The following is a 23,018-nucleotide window of genomic DNA, read 5'->3' as shown; positions in this document are numbered from 1 at the left end:
ACTAGTGCCACACACAGAAACAAGTCTTTAATCTTGGCCAAATGACAATACGTATTCAAATCACTCCAACTGTCCCCGAAATGGGATGAGCTGGTACGTTTCATTTCAAGAAGAAGGAAGATTCTGTAACTTGAGGAACTAATTTCACTCAAGGCATCAAATCGCTAATTCTCCCTTAGAAGCTGCAAATAAGGCATTTATGGGAGTAAAGTGATCACATAGACATTGGACTCCTTGCCTGTTCAACATGACAAAAAGATCCTGACCTGGAAAAAAAGGCTTCCGTCTGACGTTTGAAGTTGACAGATACTCTCCTGCTGAAATTCAAAACTATGATTATTTTGTAAAGCACCTGGCAAGGTTAATTTATTGCACAAACATCAACCCAACTTTATATCCCTTTCTTTCTTGCATAAGCCTTCTGACCAAAAAAAAAAAAAAAAAAAAAATGCAAGTCATAAAAAGTGTTTTTTTTAACCATTTTACTTTATTTGTTCCTGCCCCCAAACACCCAATTATGATATCTCCCTCTTCCGTTGCATTTGCAAGGGCCATGCCATTCACCTCATTTCAATTAGTGCGTATTAAGTGCGTATTAAGTGACCACCCGCTGCAGTGTTGATGTGAACGTGGACTGATTCGGGCCCGGAAATAACAGGAATCAGAACCGAGGCCATCAAACCTCCTCTCTAACCAAAGCTGACAGCAAATCTAAGGAGCGCCCGAGCGCCGGCTTCTAAAACCTAAAACAAAATAAGTAGGGGATGAAGGCTTGTACCCACTGAGGAAGCGAGGCTTCGTTCCCTGGGCACCTGAGAAAAATGCACAGTGTGAGCTGGGAGGGTATCAGAAATGAATGGGCCCAGTTTAAAATAAAGCAATGGGAAGGCTTTTTTTGGGGGTGGGGGTGGGGGTTTCTAAAATTGCAACGATCGGACTCACAATCTCCTGTATCTGCAAACAGACGCAGGGTGAAACCTGCAAGGTTGTGCATTTAGGGCACGTCCCGCAGATCCAGGCTTCTCCGGCGTTCACAGGGATTGAGCTGAGATTAGCTGTGATTAGTGGGAATGTTCAGACATTACCAACCCCTCCCTCATTTAATTAGCAATTACTAATTAGCGTTTCATGCCAGCGAATGTTCCTTGGCTCTGGCATTCATCATGCAACCTTTTACACAGTTTCTCATAAAATGCATTGCGCTCTGCTTGGGAGAAAAGCCCCTTTCATGCAACTTTATGTATGAAACCCGCTCCTAATGGCAGTTTGGGTGCCGTATAATAACCATAAGACAAGCCTCTTTTTCCCCATTAAGGAAAGAGGTGATTAATTCCTAAAGGCTCTAGTAATTTTTTGGCAGAATGGCTCTGTCTTTAACACATCCTTCCTCCACCGCCTCTCCCCCCCCAACCCTCTGTCAACTCTCCCAGAATGACCTATTTGCTTATTTTGTTTCCGCAGAGCACCGTGAGGATTTGCAACATACGGTAAATCACCAGCCTTTATTAAACTGGAGCCCCTCCCGAGCAAAACGTGTCTCTTGTAACCTTTCAAATGCCAGGCTAATTAATATTCTATACCCTGGCAAATCTTAGCTTTCCTAACAGCCTCCTATTGAAAGGTTGGATCTTTGCGATTCTGAATTCCTTCCAAAAGTCCTGAGGGAAACAGCTCCTCCATGCATCTCTTAAGTTCAGCAAATGAACGTGGGGTTTTGGGGTTTTTTGTTTTTTTTTTAAAGTTGGTGTTTCCATAGTTTCTGCCACAGAATCTTCATTTACTGCAACACCCAGAGACTTTTTTTTTCCCCTTTCTCTTGTGATTTAAACAATCCACAAGGCAGAGTTTCCATTGCAGGTACACAATGAATGCAAGCAATTTTATTTTCTCTGCAAGAGTGTATTCCTTTGCTATTCTGATCGTGAAAATGCGGTGTTTGATATAATCCAGATATGAGATGTATATGCATTTACTATCGTGGAATTCTATGAACGTGAGAGCAAGATAATCAATTTGGAAACAGCCAGGCACGTCACCAAAGCTGAGCGCTGGTAGAAGCATCCTAAGAAGTCTGTCCCACCGCAGAGGACTTAACTCCCCATATACGCTGCCGATGAATTAACAGAAGCAGCCCCTTGGCTGGCTAAAACCAGAGCTTTTAAACAAACGGCTTCTTTCACTGATAAGCACTCTTGGCTGCAGATTCTTCAAGCATTTCAGCTGATGAAACATTTGGCTTTTGAGAGTTAAGGTCTCTGTAATGAAGGTTGTAAATCAGTCAGCCCCTCCACCCCACCCCAACAATGGGACAATGGGAGGGAGATACAAAACAGACACTGGAATTCACACATACTGTCACTATATTGATACCAAGTTTCATTCAAAGCACTGGAAGGAACAAAAACATATACATTCACACAAGAGACAGACGGTTTATCCATGAGAAATGCCTGAACACCCGAACTCACATTTTCCCCCTGCATGCTGAATGAAATTCAACATCATATAAAAACGAAGCACTGTATTTGGTCTTCTTACTGGTGCTAGAATAGAAAGTTTCAGGCTTTTATGATAGGTTATCACAATCCAAAGTTTTCTCATTCTTGTGAATTGCACCAAAGGGGTCAGGAGAATGATTCCAGGTCACACGGCTGTCCGTGCACTGCAGGTCAGTGGTTAGAAGCCCAATGTGTCAGATGGGGCTGCCCTTTTGTTCATTCGTAATAGGACTTTAAAGCTACAATCCATTTTATTTTAGGAGATGATTCATTAGATAAGCAGAGTAGACCATTTTTTGGGTGACCATTAACCACAAGATAAGTGCTAAGTGTATAAAGAATGATATATTTTATATTTTTAGGGTGTGCATTCACCTGTAATTGCTAGAATTAGAGTCTCAACTATTTCTAAAGGAATTTCTGAAATACAGTTGAGACTAAATTAATTCTTATTAATTGCATATATACACATATGTGCATATACATATAGACATATTTCTGTAACATATGTAGAATGTACTGTATAAATAGGTCCTTCTGTGAGAGCACACATATATATAAATACGTGATATATACATATACATACATACAGAGCAGCCTGAGGATTAGCAAATCACTAGTCCTTATTAAATCATAACATCTCATTCCTGTATGTGTGTGCACACACACTTAATTTAATGGAGTAAAAGCAAAAAGGAATGTTTGCATAAAAATTCTCCAATGAGAAGAGATAGAATTCATTTTAGATCACACAAATGAGCCCAGAAAGAAATGTGTGATAAGAATTAGAGCAGAGGTATAAAGATGAAAATCAGCCAAAGACATGCAAATCTATCTTCTCGGATGTTTATAGGAAATCCTTCACCGGGTGCATTTATTACAACGTGAAAGTTAAGTTTTCTTAGTGGAATCGCGGGTATGATTTGACGAAAGGGTCTATACCTATGGGTGGAAGGGAAGGAAAGGTATAAACTCCAATTCTGTGAGCCTGATGGGGGAAAGCTCTTGAAATTTAGTGTCTCTATTTGTAGTTTTTAGTTTACTTACAAATGACATGAGTCATAACCTACCACATTTAATTATCACATCAATGTCATACAGGGTCAAAATCTATTTCCAATGTCAGTAGAATAAATCTAAGACAGTTATGAGGACAGATGATTTCTATGCACACGTTTCCAAACACGGGGCCCATTTAGTTGTTAACGGGATTCCTTACATTAGTTCCATAAAGTACATTATATTCCCCCACAGTAATTGAGAACGAGGCTGCACAGGTGTTTTTAAAGTACTTCAGCTGAAATTATATTAACTCACACACTAAAACCAAAGTTATATTCTGGAAACAAAATACAAAATAATAAATACAGTTTTGTTTATTACACAATAGAGATCAAAACGTGAAGGTCATTGGTTAACAAGTTTCACAGAGATGAAATTTTGTCAGTGGCCGATCTGGAACCAAATCCCCTGTGAGTCAACTATGGATGCGTTTCCATTCGAAACCCCATACTAGAACATTGCTCTAGATTTGTGGGACTTGCTTTCAATTGGCCGTCAAATCTTTTTGCTTTTATTTCTGAAACAGCTCATACACCTTGTTCCTGGGCTGGGTCTGCACCCCAGTACCTGACACGAGACGTCCAGTTGACTCCTCCATCCTGGCTGCCCATTTCCATACCATGAAAAAGATAACCCTAAAACCCTTAGATCCTGAAGGTCTAGTTCTATTAAAAAAAACAACAAAAAAAAAACTTTATTTGATAGCACAGAGGTAGCCAGCCACCCAAGGATCAATTCCTATTGATGGTAATTTTGAAAATAAGGGATGAGAGCAATGTCAGTGTTCATGAATAAAAGTTACGTTGCATGAATTCTGTTGGCTGAACCATATAATGGGCGGTTCTTCATTTGTGGAGACACAAAAACACATCTAAGATCTCTCGAGGGAAAACAGTGAGCTGCTGAATACTGGGTCCTATGATCCCATGTTTATTAACATAATAAAGCGAGCTGTAAGATACAAACTCTGGAAGGAAATCCAACATTTAATAGTGCTTAATTCTGGGAATGTGGTTTTAGGTGATTTTCCCACTTAATTCTAAATATGGGTTTACACTTTTTCCAATTTTTGCTCGCTCTTTAGCAAGCACACAAACACCGTGTTACTTTTTGACTGCCCCCAGGATAAGGCTTGCATTTCTGTATCTCTTTGGTTTTAGACGCAGTCGGCTACATCCAGGATGCTCTTTAAAGGGCTGCCTTGGGCCTGTAAGCTGCCCTGTCCACAGTGCCCGAATCTGCCTTCCTCCCGTAGACCTGGCCTCACTCTTTGCTCACGGAGCATAGACCAACCCCATCCCCTCCCTGCTCCAACCCCTGAGGCAGGAATTCAGTGTCCTTCCTTTCTTTCCCTCTACACATGCGGGTCCCTTCTCAAAAGTTTCCTGATTGTCTCCAATCTCTCAGCTCTGTACATTTCTTTCAGCAGATTTCTATTACAGAATTCCCACTGTCTGGGAAGGATATGTGCTTGTCATTCAGTAGCAGGTTACCATGTGGGCTGGGGTTGGAGTCAGTCACCTTCGGGTTGGAATCTATGGTGACACCTCGGGGCGTCATGTAGTTGAAGGTTTCCAAGTCCCAGTTTTCTCACATGTGGAATTGAGAAGAGGACAGTAGCTCTCCCAGAGCATTGCTTGGGGAGTGGAGTGGAGAGGGCGCATCCAAATACCCCAAGCCCACTGTATACTGTGTGTGCTCACGAATGGTCAGCAACTCCACTGACTTCCTCGATTGCAGACACATTGGTACTTACTTGTTGCACCGATGCACAGCAAGTAGGAAGAGATGCCCTTTCGGTAAATGGAATGGGCCCACAGGGAAAACTGACTACTGGTCTACCTAGACTCTGACTTGAAGATCAGGCACGTGATAGAGAAAACTTCCATGCTGCCTGATTGCACGTGTTGTTTATGAAATGATTTGGCGTGAAGGTGATGCATATGTATTTGTTAATTCTGTTTATTAAGTGTTCAGTATATGCTTAAAGAAAAGCGAGGCAAAAAAAGAAAAAGAAAAGAAAAGAAAACCCCAAACCACCACATACTATAGATTTCATCCATGCTGTGAATTATGGAGACGCCATTCACCAACATTTATATGTACCCACGATGACCCAGGAACATGCTAAAACCTGGGGACAAATAGAGTATTTGAGTAGATTTCCATAGTTATATTGAAAACTTACACAATTTTTCTGCATTTGCATGCTTCTGTTTGTTTTTTAATAAGAATAATTTAGGACCACAGATGACAGACATTTGCCACGCTTGTGCTGAGCAAAGCATAACATACAGACTTGTGGAATCACTCTGTTGTACTGATGAGACTAATGTAACATTGTAAACTATAATTAAAAAAAGAATATTTTAAAACTGATTAGAATTGAAAGTCCTAGTTTTTCCAGGAAACTATACTTATAAAGCACACAGAGGACACACATTTTGTCCCTATATGGTATTCAGAGCCCTAGAAAGTGCATATAGGAGAAAAGACAATTTATACAATCCTATTTTTAACATAATTGTCATAATCTCTTTTAAAGTATACTATATATATGAAAGAATGCTGTATGCTCAAAATATGCTTCCCTGTTTAGATATGCTTTTCTATCCTCGATTGCAAACAAGGATGGTGCTGGACCTACTAGTGTTATTTATGAGTACTTACTGCTAGGTACTATCTGGGGGCGGACCAGAACTAATCTAGTCTGTTCTTATTTTTCCATAAGACAATCAGAACAAGTAAATGTAATAAGGACAATGCATTCTTTTCCAACTCGATCAAAATCCAACATTATCTCCTAGCGCACATCATCTTTTTTTGTGCCCAGAAACATCCCCAAGATTTCCAACATTGGTTTTCTCCGGCAAAGCTGAAGCACACATACCGAAATTGTTTTAGTTAAGAAAGAACAACAAGATCTGAGATGCAACAGCACACCCATGAGTAACAAGTAAGCATGATAACATAGGAAAGAGCTAAAATCCCAATGGAAAAGTTTAGTTTTGGGAACAGGGAGGTTTTTGAAGATATTTTCCAGAATGGAGTGGCAGGGATGCATGCCTTTGGTTGACGCTTTGAAGTGCTCTCTGCTTTATTGCATTCTCGCTTATTATGTATTATGTTCATAACTGTCGTAAGATCAGTGTGTTTGCCGTCTTTGCTATTTTTCTTCCCAAAATGGCTAGCCCATAGGTACACAGCACCCAAGATCCTGTTACCCACAACCACAACACAGGGCTGTTGTGGGATGCTTTTCCTAAGACTCTTTAGAGTTAACTCTGCTTACAGGACCTGCAGTCGTGGTTGATTTTGAGAGGCAGAAATGTAATCTAATCTCATGTAGAAATTGAAGGCCATTTCACCAAGGGCTGGAGATGAGATCTTTGCAATTCTGTGTTCACTGGCCAGGAGACACTCCTGATTTGTGAGCAGCTACGACATCCCACTCTACCTCTTACTGTACTAACGTTTATTGTTATAATTGCCATTGTCATTTTTGATAACTCTGTCCTGGTGTGGCACTGGAAGACGCAGGGAAGGCTTTCCTGAGGAATTTAAAAGGCAGAAATGAAGATTTCTCACTGAAAAATAACATACAAAAATATGAAGCAGATCATATAACAAAATAGGTATGAGTAAATTCAACTCACAAAGAGAATAACTGTCTGCTCTTTTTTTTTTTTTTAACAGATTTTAAGTGATCTCTACACCCAACATGGGGCTCAAACTCACAACCCCAAGATGAAGATTGCCTGCTCTACCCACTGAGCCAGCCAGGTGCCCCCATAACTCTCTGTTCTTAAAGATTAGACATAATCTTATACTGATTCTCCACTTAAGGAATGTTATCTCACCAACTTTTGCTTAAACAAAGTAATTTTCCAGAGTCAAGAACATATCAAGTCTTCCCTACACGTGTAGACAGCATGTGGAGATCACATTGGGTCCCCTGAATTTTAGCCATTACCCTTGGATTCAACCAAATATCATTAATCTTGCAGTGGCCAAAAAGCAAAAGCAGCCGGAGTTGGAGTCAATTGCAGAAAAAGCACAGATCTTAAAATAACGAAGATGTAATGGAGATAAAATATTTAACAGGCATATGGCGTTAATTCATTTAACTCAGTGAAATATGGCTCAATTCACCATACTGTCATGGGTGCCTATAAAATTCCAGGCTCTCATTGTCCTTGTGGTGAAAATGTAGCAATGAACCAGTTAAACTGTATCTTCAACTGCCTGGAACTCATATTCTAGCATAGGCAGATCGACAACAAACAAATGCAAATTAAATGATGTAGTATGTTAGTTCCCTATTTTACAGCTGTAACAAATTACCACAAACCTGGTACCTTCATTCCACACAAGTTCTTACCATACAGTTTTAGACTCTGAAATCCAGACAGATAGATAGAAAGAAGACAGAAGGAGGGAGGGAGGGATAGATAGATGATGGATAGAAGGATGGATGGATGGATGGATGGATGGATGGATGGATGTTTGAGTGGATGGATGGGTGGCTGGGTGGCTGGATAGATAGATAGATAGATAGATAGATAGATAGATAGATAGATGGCAGATAATAGAAGGATGGATGGATGGAGGGAGCGAAGGAGGGAGAAAGGGAAGGATGGATGGATGGATAGATAGATGATAGAAAGATAGATGATAGATAATAGAAGAATGGAGGGAGAGGAGGAGAGAGAGAGGGATGGATGGATGGATGGATGGATGGATGGATAGATGGGTGGATGAATGGATGAATGGTTGAGTGGGTGGATGGGTGGCTGGGTAGGTGGCCAGGTGGGTGGATGGATGGATAGATAGATAGATGACAGATAATAGATAGAAGAATGGATGAAGGGAGGGAGAGAAGAAGGGAGAGAGGGAGGGATGGATGGATGGATGGATAGATGGACAGATAGAAAGAGGGCGGGAAGGAGGGAGGGATGAACACACAGATAGAAAGAAAGATACAATTATTTCAAAAGCTAAAGCATAGCATAGACTCATTTCATTACCATCACAACAGTTTCAAGGTTGCAAACCTGACAGACAAGGGCAGAAAGTGCTAAAAATAGGGGCTCTGAGGGAAATGCGCTCAATCCCTCTCCCAGGTGCTTCTGCTACACGACCAGACGCTGCCTCTCAATATGTGACTCAGATATGTTGAAAATGAACTAGAGAGAGAGATGCCACTGAGCAACTCCAGGTACAAGTGTCCCTTTTTCTCCCGAGCCCACTTGTTATGGGCAGCTCTGCATCCTGCACTGTGATCCCTGGGTGAGCTAGGATCATCCTCTTCCAGCGTCCACGGTGCTTCGAGCCAGGAAGGGCTGGGCTAGCTCAGAACCGGGGTGAGGGATTCGTCTGAACCACGCTGAGTTCTCAGGAAAAACAGATGCAAGTAGGCTCCATCCCAGACCACAAAAGTGCAATCTCTTGCGATACAACCCAGGGGTAGACCCTAAAAACCAAGCAGGATTCCTACTTGCATCTGGCAGATGTAGTCATCCAGGATTGGCATCTGAAGAATAAACCGAGCACAACCAATGTAGTGTTTTTCAAGGCTTAACAGTGTAGGCAGTCATTACACACAACGGGCAGAGCCACCACTGAGCGAGGTCACCCCAGACTTTGGTATATTCTTCTTAACATCATCAGCGAATGTGCCAGCCACCGAAGAAAAAAGAGAACCAGCAACCTTCACGTACAACCTCCTCTATTATCACCAACCCTATATCCTAAAGAAGCAGAAGGAAAAGGGAAAAGCTTTCTCTTGCCAGATACAAAAATCCCAACGTCAAATGCCTTTCGCTCTCTTTTTTTTTTTTTGCTTCATCCGCTACAAATTGTGACCAAATTTATGCTTACCTCAGGCACCTGAAAGTGTTCATTTTGTGTCCCTGTGAGGAAATTTGGTTTATTTTTGAGGAAAAAAATGTGTGGGGTATTATACTCTGCCTCACACTGTCCTTAAATCGAGTACAACTAAAACGAAAAGTCATATAAAGATATATATATGTGTGTGTATGTATAGTATACATTTTTCTGTTTTCATCATTTCTTTTTTTTTTTTTTTAAAGATTTTATTTATTTATTTGACACAGAGAGAGACAGCGAGAGAGGGAACACAAGCAGGGGGAGTGGGAGAGGGAGAAGCAGGCTTCCCGCCGAGCAGGGAGCCCAATGCGGGGCTCGATCCCAGGACCCTGGGATCATGACCTGAGCCGAAGGCAGACGCTTAACGACTGAGCCACCCAGGCGCCCCTGTTTTCATCATTTCTAAGTGCACAGTTCAAGAGGATTATTTATATTCACAGGGATGTGCAACAACCATCACCATTGCCCGTTTCCAAGATATTTCCATCACCCCAAATAGAAACTCTAGGAAGCTACAAGTCCCCGTGGGGGAAATATTTTTTAATTGTAGTGTCCATAAAATGTGCTACCTACACATTGGGCCAAATCCAGTTAATAAGGTATGATACCTGTATTGAATGACCAATGCAAACCCCCTTCCAGATCGAATTGCAATGGACCAAACATTCCTATGTTGAAACCCTAATCCCCAGGGTTGAGGTTTATTATTAGGAGGCGGCACCTTTGGAAGATGATTTGGTCATGAGGGTGGAGGGTAATCCATGAATGGGATTGGTGCCCTATAAGAAGCAGCCATAGATCTAGCCATGCAAGGATGCAATGGGGAAGTCAGTGGTCTGCAACCCGCAAGATGGTCCTCCCCAGAACATGACCATGCCGGAACCCTCCTCTTCCAGCCTCTAGAAGGGTGAGAAAGAAATGTCTGTTGTTTTCAAGGCACCCAGTCTATGGTAGTCTGCTTATAACCAGTAACAGACACCAGTACTGTGCGTGCGTACTGGTTACGAGAGCCGAACAGACATGCCTCCCACGAAGAGTAAAGGTCCTTGAAAATGCCCACCATAGTACTCAACTGGTTAGATCCCTTAACATCACTTTAACACTGTTGTTTTGTAATCTATATTCACATACGTAAAGCACCTCCACAACCTGTCTACCTTGAGGGGAGTTAAAAGCAAATGATGGAAAATGAAATACTTTGGGTCTCATTATCTGAGGTTGATTTCAAAGCCAACTAATATTCCTCATCCTAGGGAGAACTTGGGTCAGCCAAGATGTCACTCTGTCCGATTTGCTCCACGTGCAATCATGGCTAATTGTCAACAGGATGACTCGAACACATGGCATTATGTTCACTTTGCAAGAAAGATCCCATGATCTTGAACACATTTTTTTAATAGTAAATTTCTACTTTTAAATGTTTTCAGGACAATAAAAATCAAATGAAAAAAAAAATTATTTAATTGACCACAGCATTTAAATAGACCCTTCAAATAACAGCTAACTTCTTCATGCAAAACACCTTTTATCATTTACAAGGTGCTTTTTACACCTTCTTTTATCTGTCCCACTGAAATGGAGGTTCCTTTCAGTTACCAATATTTCTGGTTTCTCGGGTTATGTCTGTGGTTAAACACATATTGGTTTCAAAGAATTGGGTAACACCAAATACTTGATTACCCTCCCTGTCCACACTAAACATCTGCACATCTTTTAAGAAATACTCATGCCTGGGGAGCCTGGGTGCCTCAGTCAGTGGGTGTCTGCCTTTGGCTCAGGTCATGATCCCAGGGTCCTGGGATCGAGCCCCGCATCGCTTCTCCCTCTCCCACTGCCCCTGCTTGTGTTCCCTCTCTCGCTGTGTCTCTCTCTGTCAAATAGATAAATAAAATCTTTAAAAAAAAAAAAAAAGGAAATACTCATGCCTAAGCCCCTGTGCTCAAGATTCTTAAGTAGTTGTTTTCGGGTAGGATGTAGGCACACACATTTAAAAAAAAATTGTACAATTTTAGTGAATAGCAAATAATGTGATCTGCTGATCTGGAGAGAAAGCAAATAAATATAAAGATGTTTTCTGTTATAAAATTCTTTGCATGTTCTTATGTCATTGATATCTTAGAAAAATCAGGTAAATATTCACGGGAAGCGATAGTTCTACATGTAGCAGACATCAAAATCGCCAGGAGGCCCTCCCGACCTGTCTTATTTTTATTTATCTTAATAGCGATTGATAATTGGATTCAGGTGGCGACTAATCCCACCATTTATGAAAAATATCTACCAAGCTTTTCAACTGATGTTTTATAAACCATTGGTGATGATCTCCTACAGCTATGACTTCATTCAGGGTTCTACAAAAGGCTGACTGCCTGTTTTTATTAGTCCTTTTGCATTTATTATCTGGAAATCCATAAAAATTCACCAAGTTTTTTTTTTTTTTTTTTGACAGAGAGAGACACAGCGAGAGAGGAAACACAAGCAGGGGGAGTGGGAGAGGGAGAAGCAGGCTTCCTGCGGAGCAGGGAGCCCAATGTGGGGCTCGATCCCAGGACTCTGGGATCATGACCCGAGCCGAAGGCAGACGCCCAACGACTGAGCCACCCAGGCGCCCCAAAAATTCACCAAGTTTTGAAGTTACTCTGAAATTCAGTACATAGAGGGAAAATGGGGGAAAAAGCATGATTCTTATATTTATCGGTATTCAGAGAAATGTGGTAGCGCCCTAGTGATGGAACCAATGAATTGTACTTTTTACATACACTTCATTTTTTAGAGGAGTTTTAGGTTCACAGAAAAACAGAGAGGAAGGTGCAGAGATTTCACATGGACCCCCTGCCCCCATATCGGCATATGCTCCTGAATTATCAAAGTCCCCTGCAAGAGTGGTACCTTTGTGACAGTCAATGAACCTACATGGTCTCATCATAGCCACCCAGAGTCTGGAGTTTGCATGAGTGATCACTCTTGGTGGTGCATATTCTATGGATTATGATGAATGGATAATGACGTAGATCTACTGTTATAGGATGATAAAAATCCTCTGTGTTCTACCTGCTTGTCCCTCCCCCCACCCATCTCCTGGCAACCACTGATCTGTTTACTATCTCCATGGTTTTGCCTTTTCCAGAATGTCATAAAGTTGGAAGTATACCGTACGATGAAGCCTTTTCAGGTCAGGTTCTTTCATTTAATAATACACATGTAAGGTTCCTCTGTGACTTTTCAAGCCTTGACAGCTCATTTCTTCTTAGTGCTGAATAACATCCCGTGTTTGGATGGACCACAGTTTATTTATCCATTCACCTACCGAAGATATCTTGGTTATTTCCAAGCTTGAGCAATTTTGAATACATGTGCTATAAACATCCATGGGATGGGTTTTTTTGTGTGGATGTATTTTCAGCTTCTCTGAGTAAAGACCAAAGTCCATGACTGCTGGATCTTATGGTAAGGGTATCTTTAGCTTTCTAAGAGACTGCAGAACTGTCTTCCAAAGTGGCTGCACCATTTTGCATTCCCACCGGCAGTGAATGGGAGTTCCTGATGCTCTGTATCCTCTCCAGCGTTTGGTGCTGTTCGTGTCCTGGATTTGGGCCGTTCTAATTGGTGTGGAGTGGTACCTGATTGATGTCTCAATTTGCATTTCCCTGAACCCATGTGAGGAGGAGCATCTTTTCCCATAATTATTTGCCTTCTGTATATCTTCTCTTCTGAGGTGTCTCTTGAAGTCTTTGGCCCATTATTTGTGTCCTCACCACCAAGTTTTAAGAATTCTTTGTAACCAATGAATTGTTATATTGAGTATCGTGGTGAATGCATGGGTTATTATAGATTTGTCATGTTTCAATTCAGTATACCTGTTATTCTTAAGGATGCTGGAACTGTCCCATTGCGGCCAGTGAGGGGCCTTCCATATATATATGGATCCATATATATATGTGGATATATAAATATATATATTTATATACACTTACAGTTGAGCCTTGAAAAATGCAAGCGTCAGGAGCACTGACCCCACCATCCCTGCAGTTAAAAATCTAAGTCTAACTCTTGATTCCCCAGAAAGTTAACAGCTAATAGCCTACTGTTGACTAGAAGCCTTACTGAGGACATAAATAGTTGATTAACACATATTTTGTATGTTATGTATATTATATATGGTATTCTTACAACAAAGTATGCCAGAGAAAAGAAAATGTCATTAAGAAAAGTCACAAGGAAGAGAAAATACATTTCTGGTGCTGTACGGTATTTGCCCCTCAGAATCTACCTACAAGAACCGTTCCCACCTATGTTCAAGGGTCAACTGCACTTATACACATATATTTATTTTTTCTTCTTTATGCCCTTCGACTTTCTAAATTTATAGCACTGAAGGTGTGTTGTTTCAGCCACGAGGCAATTAGAAAAATAGAAAAATACTATACTTAAAGAAGGATATTATCCTAAATGGAACTCAGACACTCCACAGCGAAGGTGTTTTATGATCTTAGTATAGTTTTGGGAAGCTGCAAAAAGGCTCTAAAAGGATTGCTGTGGAGTTTCTGCAGCCAACTTTTGATCAATTGTCCTTTCTGTAGCAAATCTGGGAATTACTGAAAGCAAATTGTATGTGGAAATGTAGTGTGTATCAACAAACTTCAAGAAAAAAATCATTAAATATTAAGTTTGGAACTCCGTTAAAACAAATATTTCTTCTTTATCTGTTTTTCTAACAGATGGAGAGTATCGGTGAATCACTATTATTCTCTTCATCAAAAGTACCAAGGGGAGCATAAAAGGAGGCAAGGGAGAATTTCCATTAATTTTTGCAGCACGAAAGCACATCTTTCAATAAGGAACTGCTCCCAACCTGAGTCCATGAGCCAACATTGACCTGCTTTGTCATTCATCTGATGACAATTCCAGCCTGTATCTTTAGGGAATCCCAAGGGCTCCAGTTTGTCCCCAAGCATCACGCATGTCCCCAGGCATCATGGAGTTGTGCCACTTGGATATCCTCCTGTCCTAGAAAGCTCAGTGTGTCCAATATGGAGCAAAGCATCTTTATTTCCCTCAACCTGGTCTTCCTTCCCACTTCCTGAATCCGTATCACGAGCATGTCTCCAGCTTCGGAGGTTGAATCATTTGAATTCGTGGTTTTGGCATCACTGATCTTTGAGAAACCCAGCATTCGGGCTGTGCTGATTTTTCTCTCATTTATTGTAGCCACGCCTACTCATTCTCGCACCCATCCCCAAGTCCAGAGGGAAGACCCATCTCCACTGTAAAGAAACAGCTTCCCAGTTATTCACCCCACCCCTATTCTAAACTCTACTGAATGCCCACACTTTGTTGACTGTCCTCATGCTCAATCTTGCTTAAAACTTGTATTCCTCAGCAATCTGTAGGCGTTGTGTGATACAAACATAATTATGTTCCTAGACTTATATTTCAAAGCCATACACACAATCTTGTTTTTTTCATCTAATATTTGTTACTCTCCTCTTTCTCTGCAATTGGGTTTGTCCTGGAAACCGTCCGTTCTCAAACTCATATGATGTCCATTTTATGCTCTTGTTAAACGGAGGTTGAATGAATCAATAAATGGCCTCTTCACAGGTGACACATGGCCCCATCTCCCTTCCAAAAATCACTTTTCCAGTGGCAGGGTGGTTTGAGTGGGGAAGGGGACAGGGATTAATTGAGAGGAAGGCAGACGTGGTTACATTTATAAGGGTGTACACATATTCCAGACTGCATGCTTGCTAGATTCGTTTGTTGTTCAACAGACAATGAATAGCAGATCTTTTGCAGAGTTACTCATCGGTTGTGCAATTGCATATTTTGCAAGGATACGTGGCGGTGACTTCCAGCTGAAAATGCTGTCTCTGAGCTTTGCAAAAGCCCATGGGCCCCGTGTCTTCCATCAGGAACGACGTGGCATGACGGAGCTTGCTAACTTGTGAAATGCGAATCCCCTTTCAAAAATGTCACCGTAGCCTGTCATGAGGTGGACTAGTTTTTATCTTACTTGAGCTACTAATTAATCTGTTGAGGGAAAATTGCAATGTGTGTTATTTCTCAAGCCTCATCTTAGAGATTCAAGCTTGCCCATTTTGAAACAAGACGTATACAAGATTTGTTAATCAACCACTGTATGTTAACTTTTGTTTAACACATACTTTTTTACACATCATATTAAAAATGCATATGTACACGACACTGATATTCTCTGTAAGATTTAACCTAAGCTATTGTGCATAATTAAGGAATTGTTTGAGAAAACTCATGAAGTAGGCTTCTCTCTGTAGTTTTAGGCTGGAATAAGTTCCTTTTAGCCTAATATGGATACAGATTTTATGAACAGAGTGATTGGGAATTGGCCAGCAATAAGAAGCAAGGATGATAATTCACACAATTTTTATTACATCCAGAAGGCCATACACAGAACTACTCAAAGTGTGTCCATGGACCCACAATGACCACATCATGTGGGAACCAGTTAGCTATATGAATCCTCTGCCTCTCCCCTCCCATTCCCTAGAGTCACTGAATCCAAATTTTGGAGGATGGGCTCTGGAGTCTGCATTTCAGCAAGCCCTTTAGGGGATTCTGATAAATGCTAAAGCATGAGAAGCATTCTGGAAGAACATGGTCACAGAAATAACTATCACCCAAAATGATCAATTTGGATACATGTATTAAGAAGACACTTGACAGATCGACTAGCAAACTGTAGTTCCATGAACTAGATAAAATCTTTGTGCAAGGGAGTCTTCAGACTTGTGTATAAATAGGACTCATTATATTCTGGGTTGTTGGGGGAAGACGGGTGGTCCCTCTTCCATATAACATCTGAATCTGGTATCATATGGGGTCAATGGGAATGAGCTGTGGGATAACCACTTAGTACTAACACTTCTTAATCTTAACCTTCATGAAAAAGGACATTTATCAATAAGCTACTCCAAATCTTACACGGATGGTAAAGCTATAGAAGACTTTCTTCTAAAGACAAGATACAGAGACACACAATCTCATTTCCATTCAACAATGTATTCGGATGCCCTCGCCAGCCCTGTAAGAAACACAAACAAGAATAACAACAAAAAAGTCTGAGGGAAAAGGAGGCTGGGAAGTTGCTTTGGTACTGTGAATCATATTCTCTAGGACCTGTGAAACCCAACAGAATTTAAAAATTATTCACACCAACGACAACATTTAATAAGGTCCCTACAGAGAACATCAACATACAAGGGCCAATATTGTTTCGATGTATCAGCAAGAGTTTATGGAAAGTTTTTTAGAAGATGTCATTTGGCAGCACATGGGAATGTACGAGAAAACTATACAGTTGTACAAGATCTATATGGAAAAATAGAAAACCACTTGTTAAAATTGTTTGTCAAAAAATTCTGCCACCATATTGTGCCCCAAATTTCAGACTCATGGAATTATACACCTAAGCGAAGTGTATTTTGTATGTAAACTTTATCTTTAGAAATAAATGTTTACAGTCATGAGGTTAAAAAAAACCAACATAAAATTTACTCAATCCCTGGCCCAGCAGAGATAAAGAGCAATGGAAACTCATATGCCATCCTTGGGAGGATAAAAGCCCGATCATTTAAAAAGGTTTGTGAAGTGTATGTAAACATACACGTAAAATATGGTACAGTGGATTCATCGATCAGTTAAGATATTTCTGCTTTTACAAGAGATCTGTGCGAAGTGTTCATGGTTGCACTGTTTATGAAAAGTCAACCCAGAGTAAATTTCCAGTTCCCAGGAAAAGAGGTACATGCTTTGTGGTGTAGCCATACAATGTTGTTCTGTGTATCAGTGAGTATAAGATAAACATCACCTGGGCTGCATACCCAAAATAAGAGTATTCAATGAAACACCAGGTGAAGAATAGATAACAATCAATTTATAAAAGATAAAAAACAGACCATACCTAATACACATTATTAGGGCCATACTAGGAGTGACAATTTTGAAGAAATAAAATTTCCTAAAAGAAGGAAATGATAAACGAGATTCAGAAAGGTTAGTATCCTTAGGGTGGGACCAATGGGATGTAGTTTAGAAGCGGAAAAAGGATCCGAAAACCTTCACTGTGTCCTAATTTCATGCCAGATTGGGTATAGAAAGATGTTTGTTTCATTATTCTTGTCCATGTATGAAGCATTCCCTAATAATAAGAGAGAAAAAAAAAAAAAAAGAATGAAATTGTCCTAGAAAGCTAATCCCATAATTGTATGAAATAGCTAGAGATATATCCTATCGATAAATCCTTTTTTGTGTTTCAGTGTGACACTGTGTGTGAACCCATCAGTTCAACAACCAGGATAACCACCAACCTTGAATTTCCTAATGCAAAGAAACCAGTGGGTTTATGTGTATGGTATACTTCCAGGTAAACATGAAAAGAGTTGTTTATCTAGAATGAAGAAAATGGTATGTGTTCTAATTCTTCTGTGTCTCATGCCAAATGCCATTTCTCAGTAGCTAGAACAAAAAACTCTCAATAATTAAGCCTCAATTAGTATGTAGAAAGGATTTATTTAAATGCTTTCTTAAACTTATGTTCAACCATTCTCAGTTGACAAGTCTGGAGAATTTATTACTTATTATAAAATTTTAACCGTGGTTTCCAGACATAGCCAAACACCTGGGATGTGTTTTGCAAGGAAAGTCCCAGGTGATACCGCCTGGGGATTCTGACCTATTGACTGGCTACTGGAATTGGTAGAGAGTAATTACTCAAATTGCAAGTGTAGCTAGGAGAAAGGAAACAGCGTCAAAGGGGCCCCCCTTGTGTATGCAGAACTATCTTAATAGAAGCACACATTTACTATTATTTTTCCACAAAGAAGCAAAACTCATCATCTCAGGGAGAAAACTGACTTTCGTAGCATTCTTTCTTAAATCCTGAATGACAGAGGGAAACTCCAACAGAAGAACAGACTACAAATCTGCTATCAGTGGGTTTGATGAGTTACAGTTGAGACATCTAGTAGAAAATCCCCAATTTTCGGATGCCCGAGAGGTTATCTATCACAAGGGCTAGGGTATGTTCAATTTGGAAGGCTTATCTTTCGATTCTTTTGATAAAATGCTCCCAGTTTCTCCTCAAATCATAAATTAAACTTAATAAGAACACCACCACGATTCACACACAGATACACACACCACGATTCACATAGGTAAGTGGGTGTTTGTATAAATGGAGAAGTAGCTAAGTTTCCCATGTTGGTGACCAAAGTGGAAACTGCATTATGCCTAAATGAGAAGTGGAAGAAATTGGCTCCAGAAAGAGCCATGTTAACCAGAGTCTCCATGCATGCCCTATGCAAACTTTGCAGAAATAAGAGGGGAGGAGTTAGGACTTCCACATGGAGTGAATCTTGGATCCGAGTCAGACTTACCTCCAAGCCACCATAAGAATTCCATTCCAAGGGGCCAGGCCTCTGGGTCTCTATTGTTCATGGCTGTCTCCAGGTGGCTAGCTGGTCCCTGGCGTACCATGGGTACTCCCTAAATATTTGTTGAGTAAATGGGTTTTCAGGGACACAGAACCCCACTATGATCTCTGAATCTCAACCTGATGTCATTGGCAATACCACAGGTCAAGCCGCATGGATGTCCCTTCGTGGTCTGTACACACAGAGGTCAATAAGAACCTTCCACACCTGGCTCTCCAGTGGCTAAACCTTTTTCAGAAAGGACATGTGAGAGTTTGCCCACCTCTGTGGTTACCTGTAGGGTTGCAGGGCTGCAAATGCCACACGTACCCTCTAGGACTGAGATACTCATTTGCCCATGTTGGGGTTGGGGACAAGTGTGGGGTTCCCATCTGTAGCTGTGCTGGGTGGGGTCAAGGTTTGAGTTCAAGGGTGGGTTTGTGTTATGATTCAGGTGAGAAAGAAGTTTTGAGGACAGATTTGGATTCCTGTCCAGGATGAGGGTTCATGATACAGAGTCAAGGGGTGAAAGGTTTTGAGCATGCATTCAAGTTCAGGTAGATTTCTGATTGGATATTGAGTTAGGGTCAAAGGTCAATGTTAAGATCAAGGGATCATACTCATGTTATTAGAGCAGAGGTCAAAGGTCAGGACTAGGATCAAAGACCAATGGTCAGAGGCTATCTTTAGGGTCTCGGTTTGGAGTTTGAGTCAGGGGTTGAGAGTCAGGGGTTGAAAGTCAGGGGTTATGGTCAAAACTCAAGGGTAACGGGTAGGTAGGTGTTTGGATTGGGTTTAGCTTTGGGTTTAGCTTTGGATTCATGTTCATATTTGGTTCCATTAGGTTTTAGTCCTAGCTTCCAGTTAGGGTTTTGGTTTGAGTTTGGGTTCGGGTCCACGTTTACTATTTGAGATGATGGGTCAACTCAATGGTGAAGAATCAAGGAGTTCAGGGGCACCTGGGTGGCTCAGATGGTTAAGCATCTGCCTTTGGCTCAGGTTTTGATCTCAGGGTGCTGGGATCAAGTCCCACATCAGGCTCCCTGCTCAGCGGGGGAGCCTCCTTCCCCCCCAACCCCTGCTCGTGCTCTCTCTCTTCATCAAATGAATAAATAAAATCTTTTTTTTTTTTACATTAGATTGTGGATTCTTTTTTTTTTTTTAAGACTTATTTATTTATTATTTATTTGAGAGAGCGAGAATGAGAGAGAGAGAGTACATGATGGGGGGGGGGTCAGAGGGAGAAGCAGGCTTTCCACTGAGCAGCATCAAAAAACTGCATTTAGCTTAAGGACAGGTTTCAAGTTAGAGCTTGGGTTTTGGGGATACAAATTTGAAGTGTATAATATATGGTATATATTATACGTATAGATTCTGTTTATTGTACCAAGATATCTGTAGTATACGTGTTACCATTTTCGCATTTTAGATGTACCATTCAGCAGCATTACATACTGACGCCATGTCATGCAACCATTACCCCGTCTACCTCCAGAACTCTTCCATCATCTCAGATGCAAACTCAATATATCTTACCGATCTGTATGTCTATGTAAGGACACACGCGTGCACGCACTCTAGATACATACACCAAGTGTGTAAATCTGTATGCATATGTATAGGCACACACATGCATGTGCATATACTTTTCTAGTCATTCAATCACATTTTTACAACGTGCAACAATAATAAATGACCACTTCTTTACTCAAAGACATTATTCACATGTTCCCAGGATTTCCGCTAACAGAAACAGGCCAAAGGTCAGTGTGAAGAGAACATTTGTAAATGCATTTTCAGTCTCTTGGTATTGGGATTGATGTGAAAATACATGGAAAAGTACTAATAAGAGCCTCTCAGTTCCTTTACTAGAGAGTACCCGCTTATGCCCTTCATTATTTCTAGCCGGTGGGATGCTTCCAAACCTCAGAACTCCTCCCCGGAAAATTCTATTCCACGACCACAAGCTTTTCACAACGTCGTGAGTGGTAAGGCTTGGTTTTGTGTGGTTCAGACCACGGATGCAGAGACCAACGGATGAGGACAGATGAATATTGAAGATTTGGACACTGCAACAAATGGGAAATGCACAGATAGAAGATGGGTCCTGGCAGATTTACCAGAACACAGATATGGAAGGAGAAGAGAGAAGGGCAAGAGTCAAGGAGCTCTGGGATTTGCAGGATTGGACAGAAATTTGGAAACCACTGCACACAGAGAAAAGCAGAGTGCAGAAATAGTTCATGTAAGTATGTAAATATTGAAATTGGGGTGTGCCAAAATACTTAAAATAGGTATATCGTAAAAAAAATCTGACTACTCGGATGGGGTGAACACACACAGACACACACTCTATAGCTCCCAGTGGGCTGGTCTGCGATCAGAATCAATGTGCTGTCTGAGCTACAAGGAGGTCAGGACATCCATGTTCCATCATGCAAATTGGCTGAATTGCTGTGTTTATAGAACATCCATTTCCTGATATCTTTTGTGCTCTAAAATCAAGATAATTTACTTTTTTAATAATCTTTCCCCTCCCATGCCTAATTACTGTATGGTTGATCTCTTTCCACATTTCTGTCTCATAAAAGGATGCATGGGTTATGAAGTTTTCCCTTTTCATGCATTTTTCTAATTATGATCTTCAATCATAGTGATGCAAGAGGTAAAGACCCCTGTGGTGCTCTCAGTTTTCAGTGATGTTCCAAAATTAAAATAACACGAGAGAAAAAAAAAGGTCAGGAAGAAACACCTAAAATAATTTGGTTTACTTAGCAACACTAGCCATGCGAGACATGAAGTACCAACGAGCTCCTTATATTTAAGTACCTGGAGGCTCTTCCTGCTTCGATGTTGATTTTTTTATTTTTTTTATTTTATTTTTATTTTATTTTTTTTTTAAAGATTTTATTTATTTGAGAGAGAGAGAATGAGAGAGAGCGAGTACATGAGAGGGGGGAGGGTCAGAGGGAGAAGCAGACTCCCCGCCGAGCAGGGAGCCCGATGCGGGACTCGATCCAGGGACTCCAGGATCATGACCTGAGCCGAAGGCAGTCGCTTAACCAACTGAGCCACCCAGGCGCCCTCGATGTTGATTTTTTTAAAGTCTTCCCTGGAAACCTACATTTCCTGCCCAGGTAAGGGAGTCTTGCAATACTCGTGGAAGCCCAAAATCACTTGAGAATGGGCAACCACACACAGAAAAATAGAAGATGTCATCTCATCACTTTTTCTACCTGAGCTCGGCCATCTGGAAGACCGCTGAGATCATGCCGCCGCAGTGTTAGGTACGTGCCCAAATATGTTCTTTCTCATATATTTCTTCTACTAAGAGCTGCATTTAGGGAAAAAAAACCCTCATTTCTTTTTTTTTTTTTTTTTTAAGATTTTATTTATTTATTTGACAGAGAGAACGAGATAGAGACAGAGAGAGCATGAGAGGGGGGAGCATCAGAGGGAGAAGCAGACTTCCTGCTGAGCAGGGAGCCCGATGCGGGACTCGATCCTGGGACTCCAGGATCATGACCTGAGCTGAAGGCAGTCGCTCAACCAACTGAGCCACCCAGGCGCCCAGGGAAAAAACCCTCATTTCTAATAGTCATTTATGGAAATAAAACCATGTTTTTCAGAGATTCAATCATCATCTATAACTTTATTTTAAATTTCTTCTACTCTCTTGTACCGGTGGTGGATTTAAAAGTCACTTTCCTATCTTATAAGTGCATTTTTATTAAAATATCCAATTTAGTCTAATTCTTTTTTTTTAAGATTTTATTTATTTATTTGACAGAGAGAGACACAGCGAGAGAGGGAACACAAGCAGGGGGAGTGGGAGAGGGAGAAGCAGGCTTCCCGCTGAGCAGGGAGCCCGATGCGGGACTCGATCCCAGGACGCTGGGACCATGACCTGAGCTGAAGGCAGACACTTAACGACTGAGCCACAGGTGCCCCTCCAATTTAGTCTAATTCTTAACTGAACTGCAATGGATAGAGAATTTTTGAGGGCTAAGTAGATGAGTAGGACCCTCCCTTAAAGTTCATCTTCAATATACTGTCTTAGGAGAAGCTAATTTTATTTCCTTTGGCAAAATGGTTTAATAAATGGGGGGAAATAGAATCA

The 23,018-nt window shown here is 40.9% G+C and overlaps 1 protein-coding gene across 7 annotated transcripts in view; it reads right to left on the bottom strand.

Moving 5' to 3' along the window:
* Nucleotides 1-23,018, bottom strand: part of NLGN4X (neuroligin 4 X-linked) — a 289,462-nt gene that overhangs the window by 17,296 nt on the left and 249,148 nt on the right. The gene's annotated exons all lie outside the window — the stretch shown is intronic.

The sequence above is a fragment of the Halichoerus grypus genome, chromosome X, assembly GCF_964656455.1.
Source record: "Halichoerus grypus chromosome X, mHalGry1.hap1.1, whole genome shotgun sequence".
NCBI lineage: Eukaryota > Metazoa > Chordata > Mammalia > Carnivora > Phocidae > Halichoerus > Halichoerus grypus.
The sequence above is the reverse complement of the archived record's forward strand: the minus strand, read 5'-3'. Positions and strand labels throughout refer to the sequence as shown.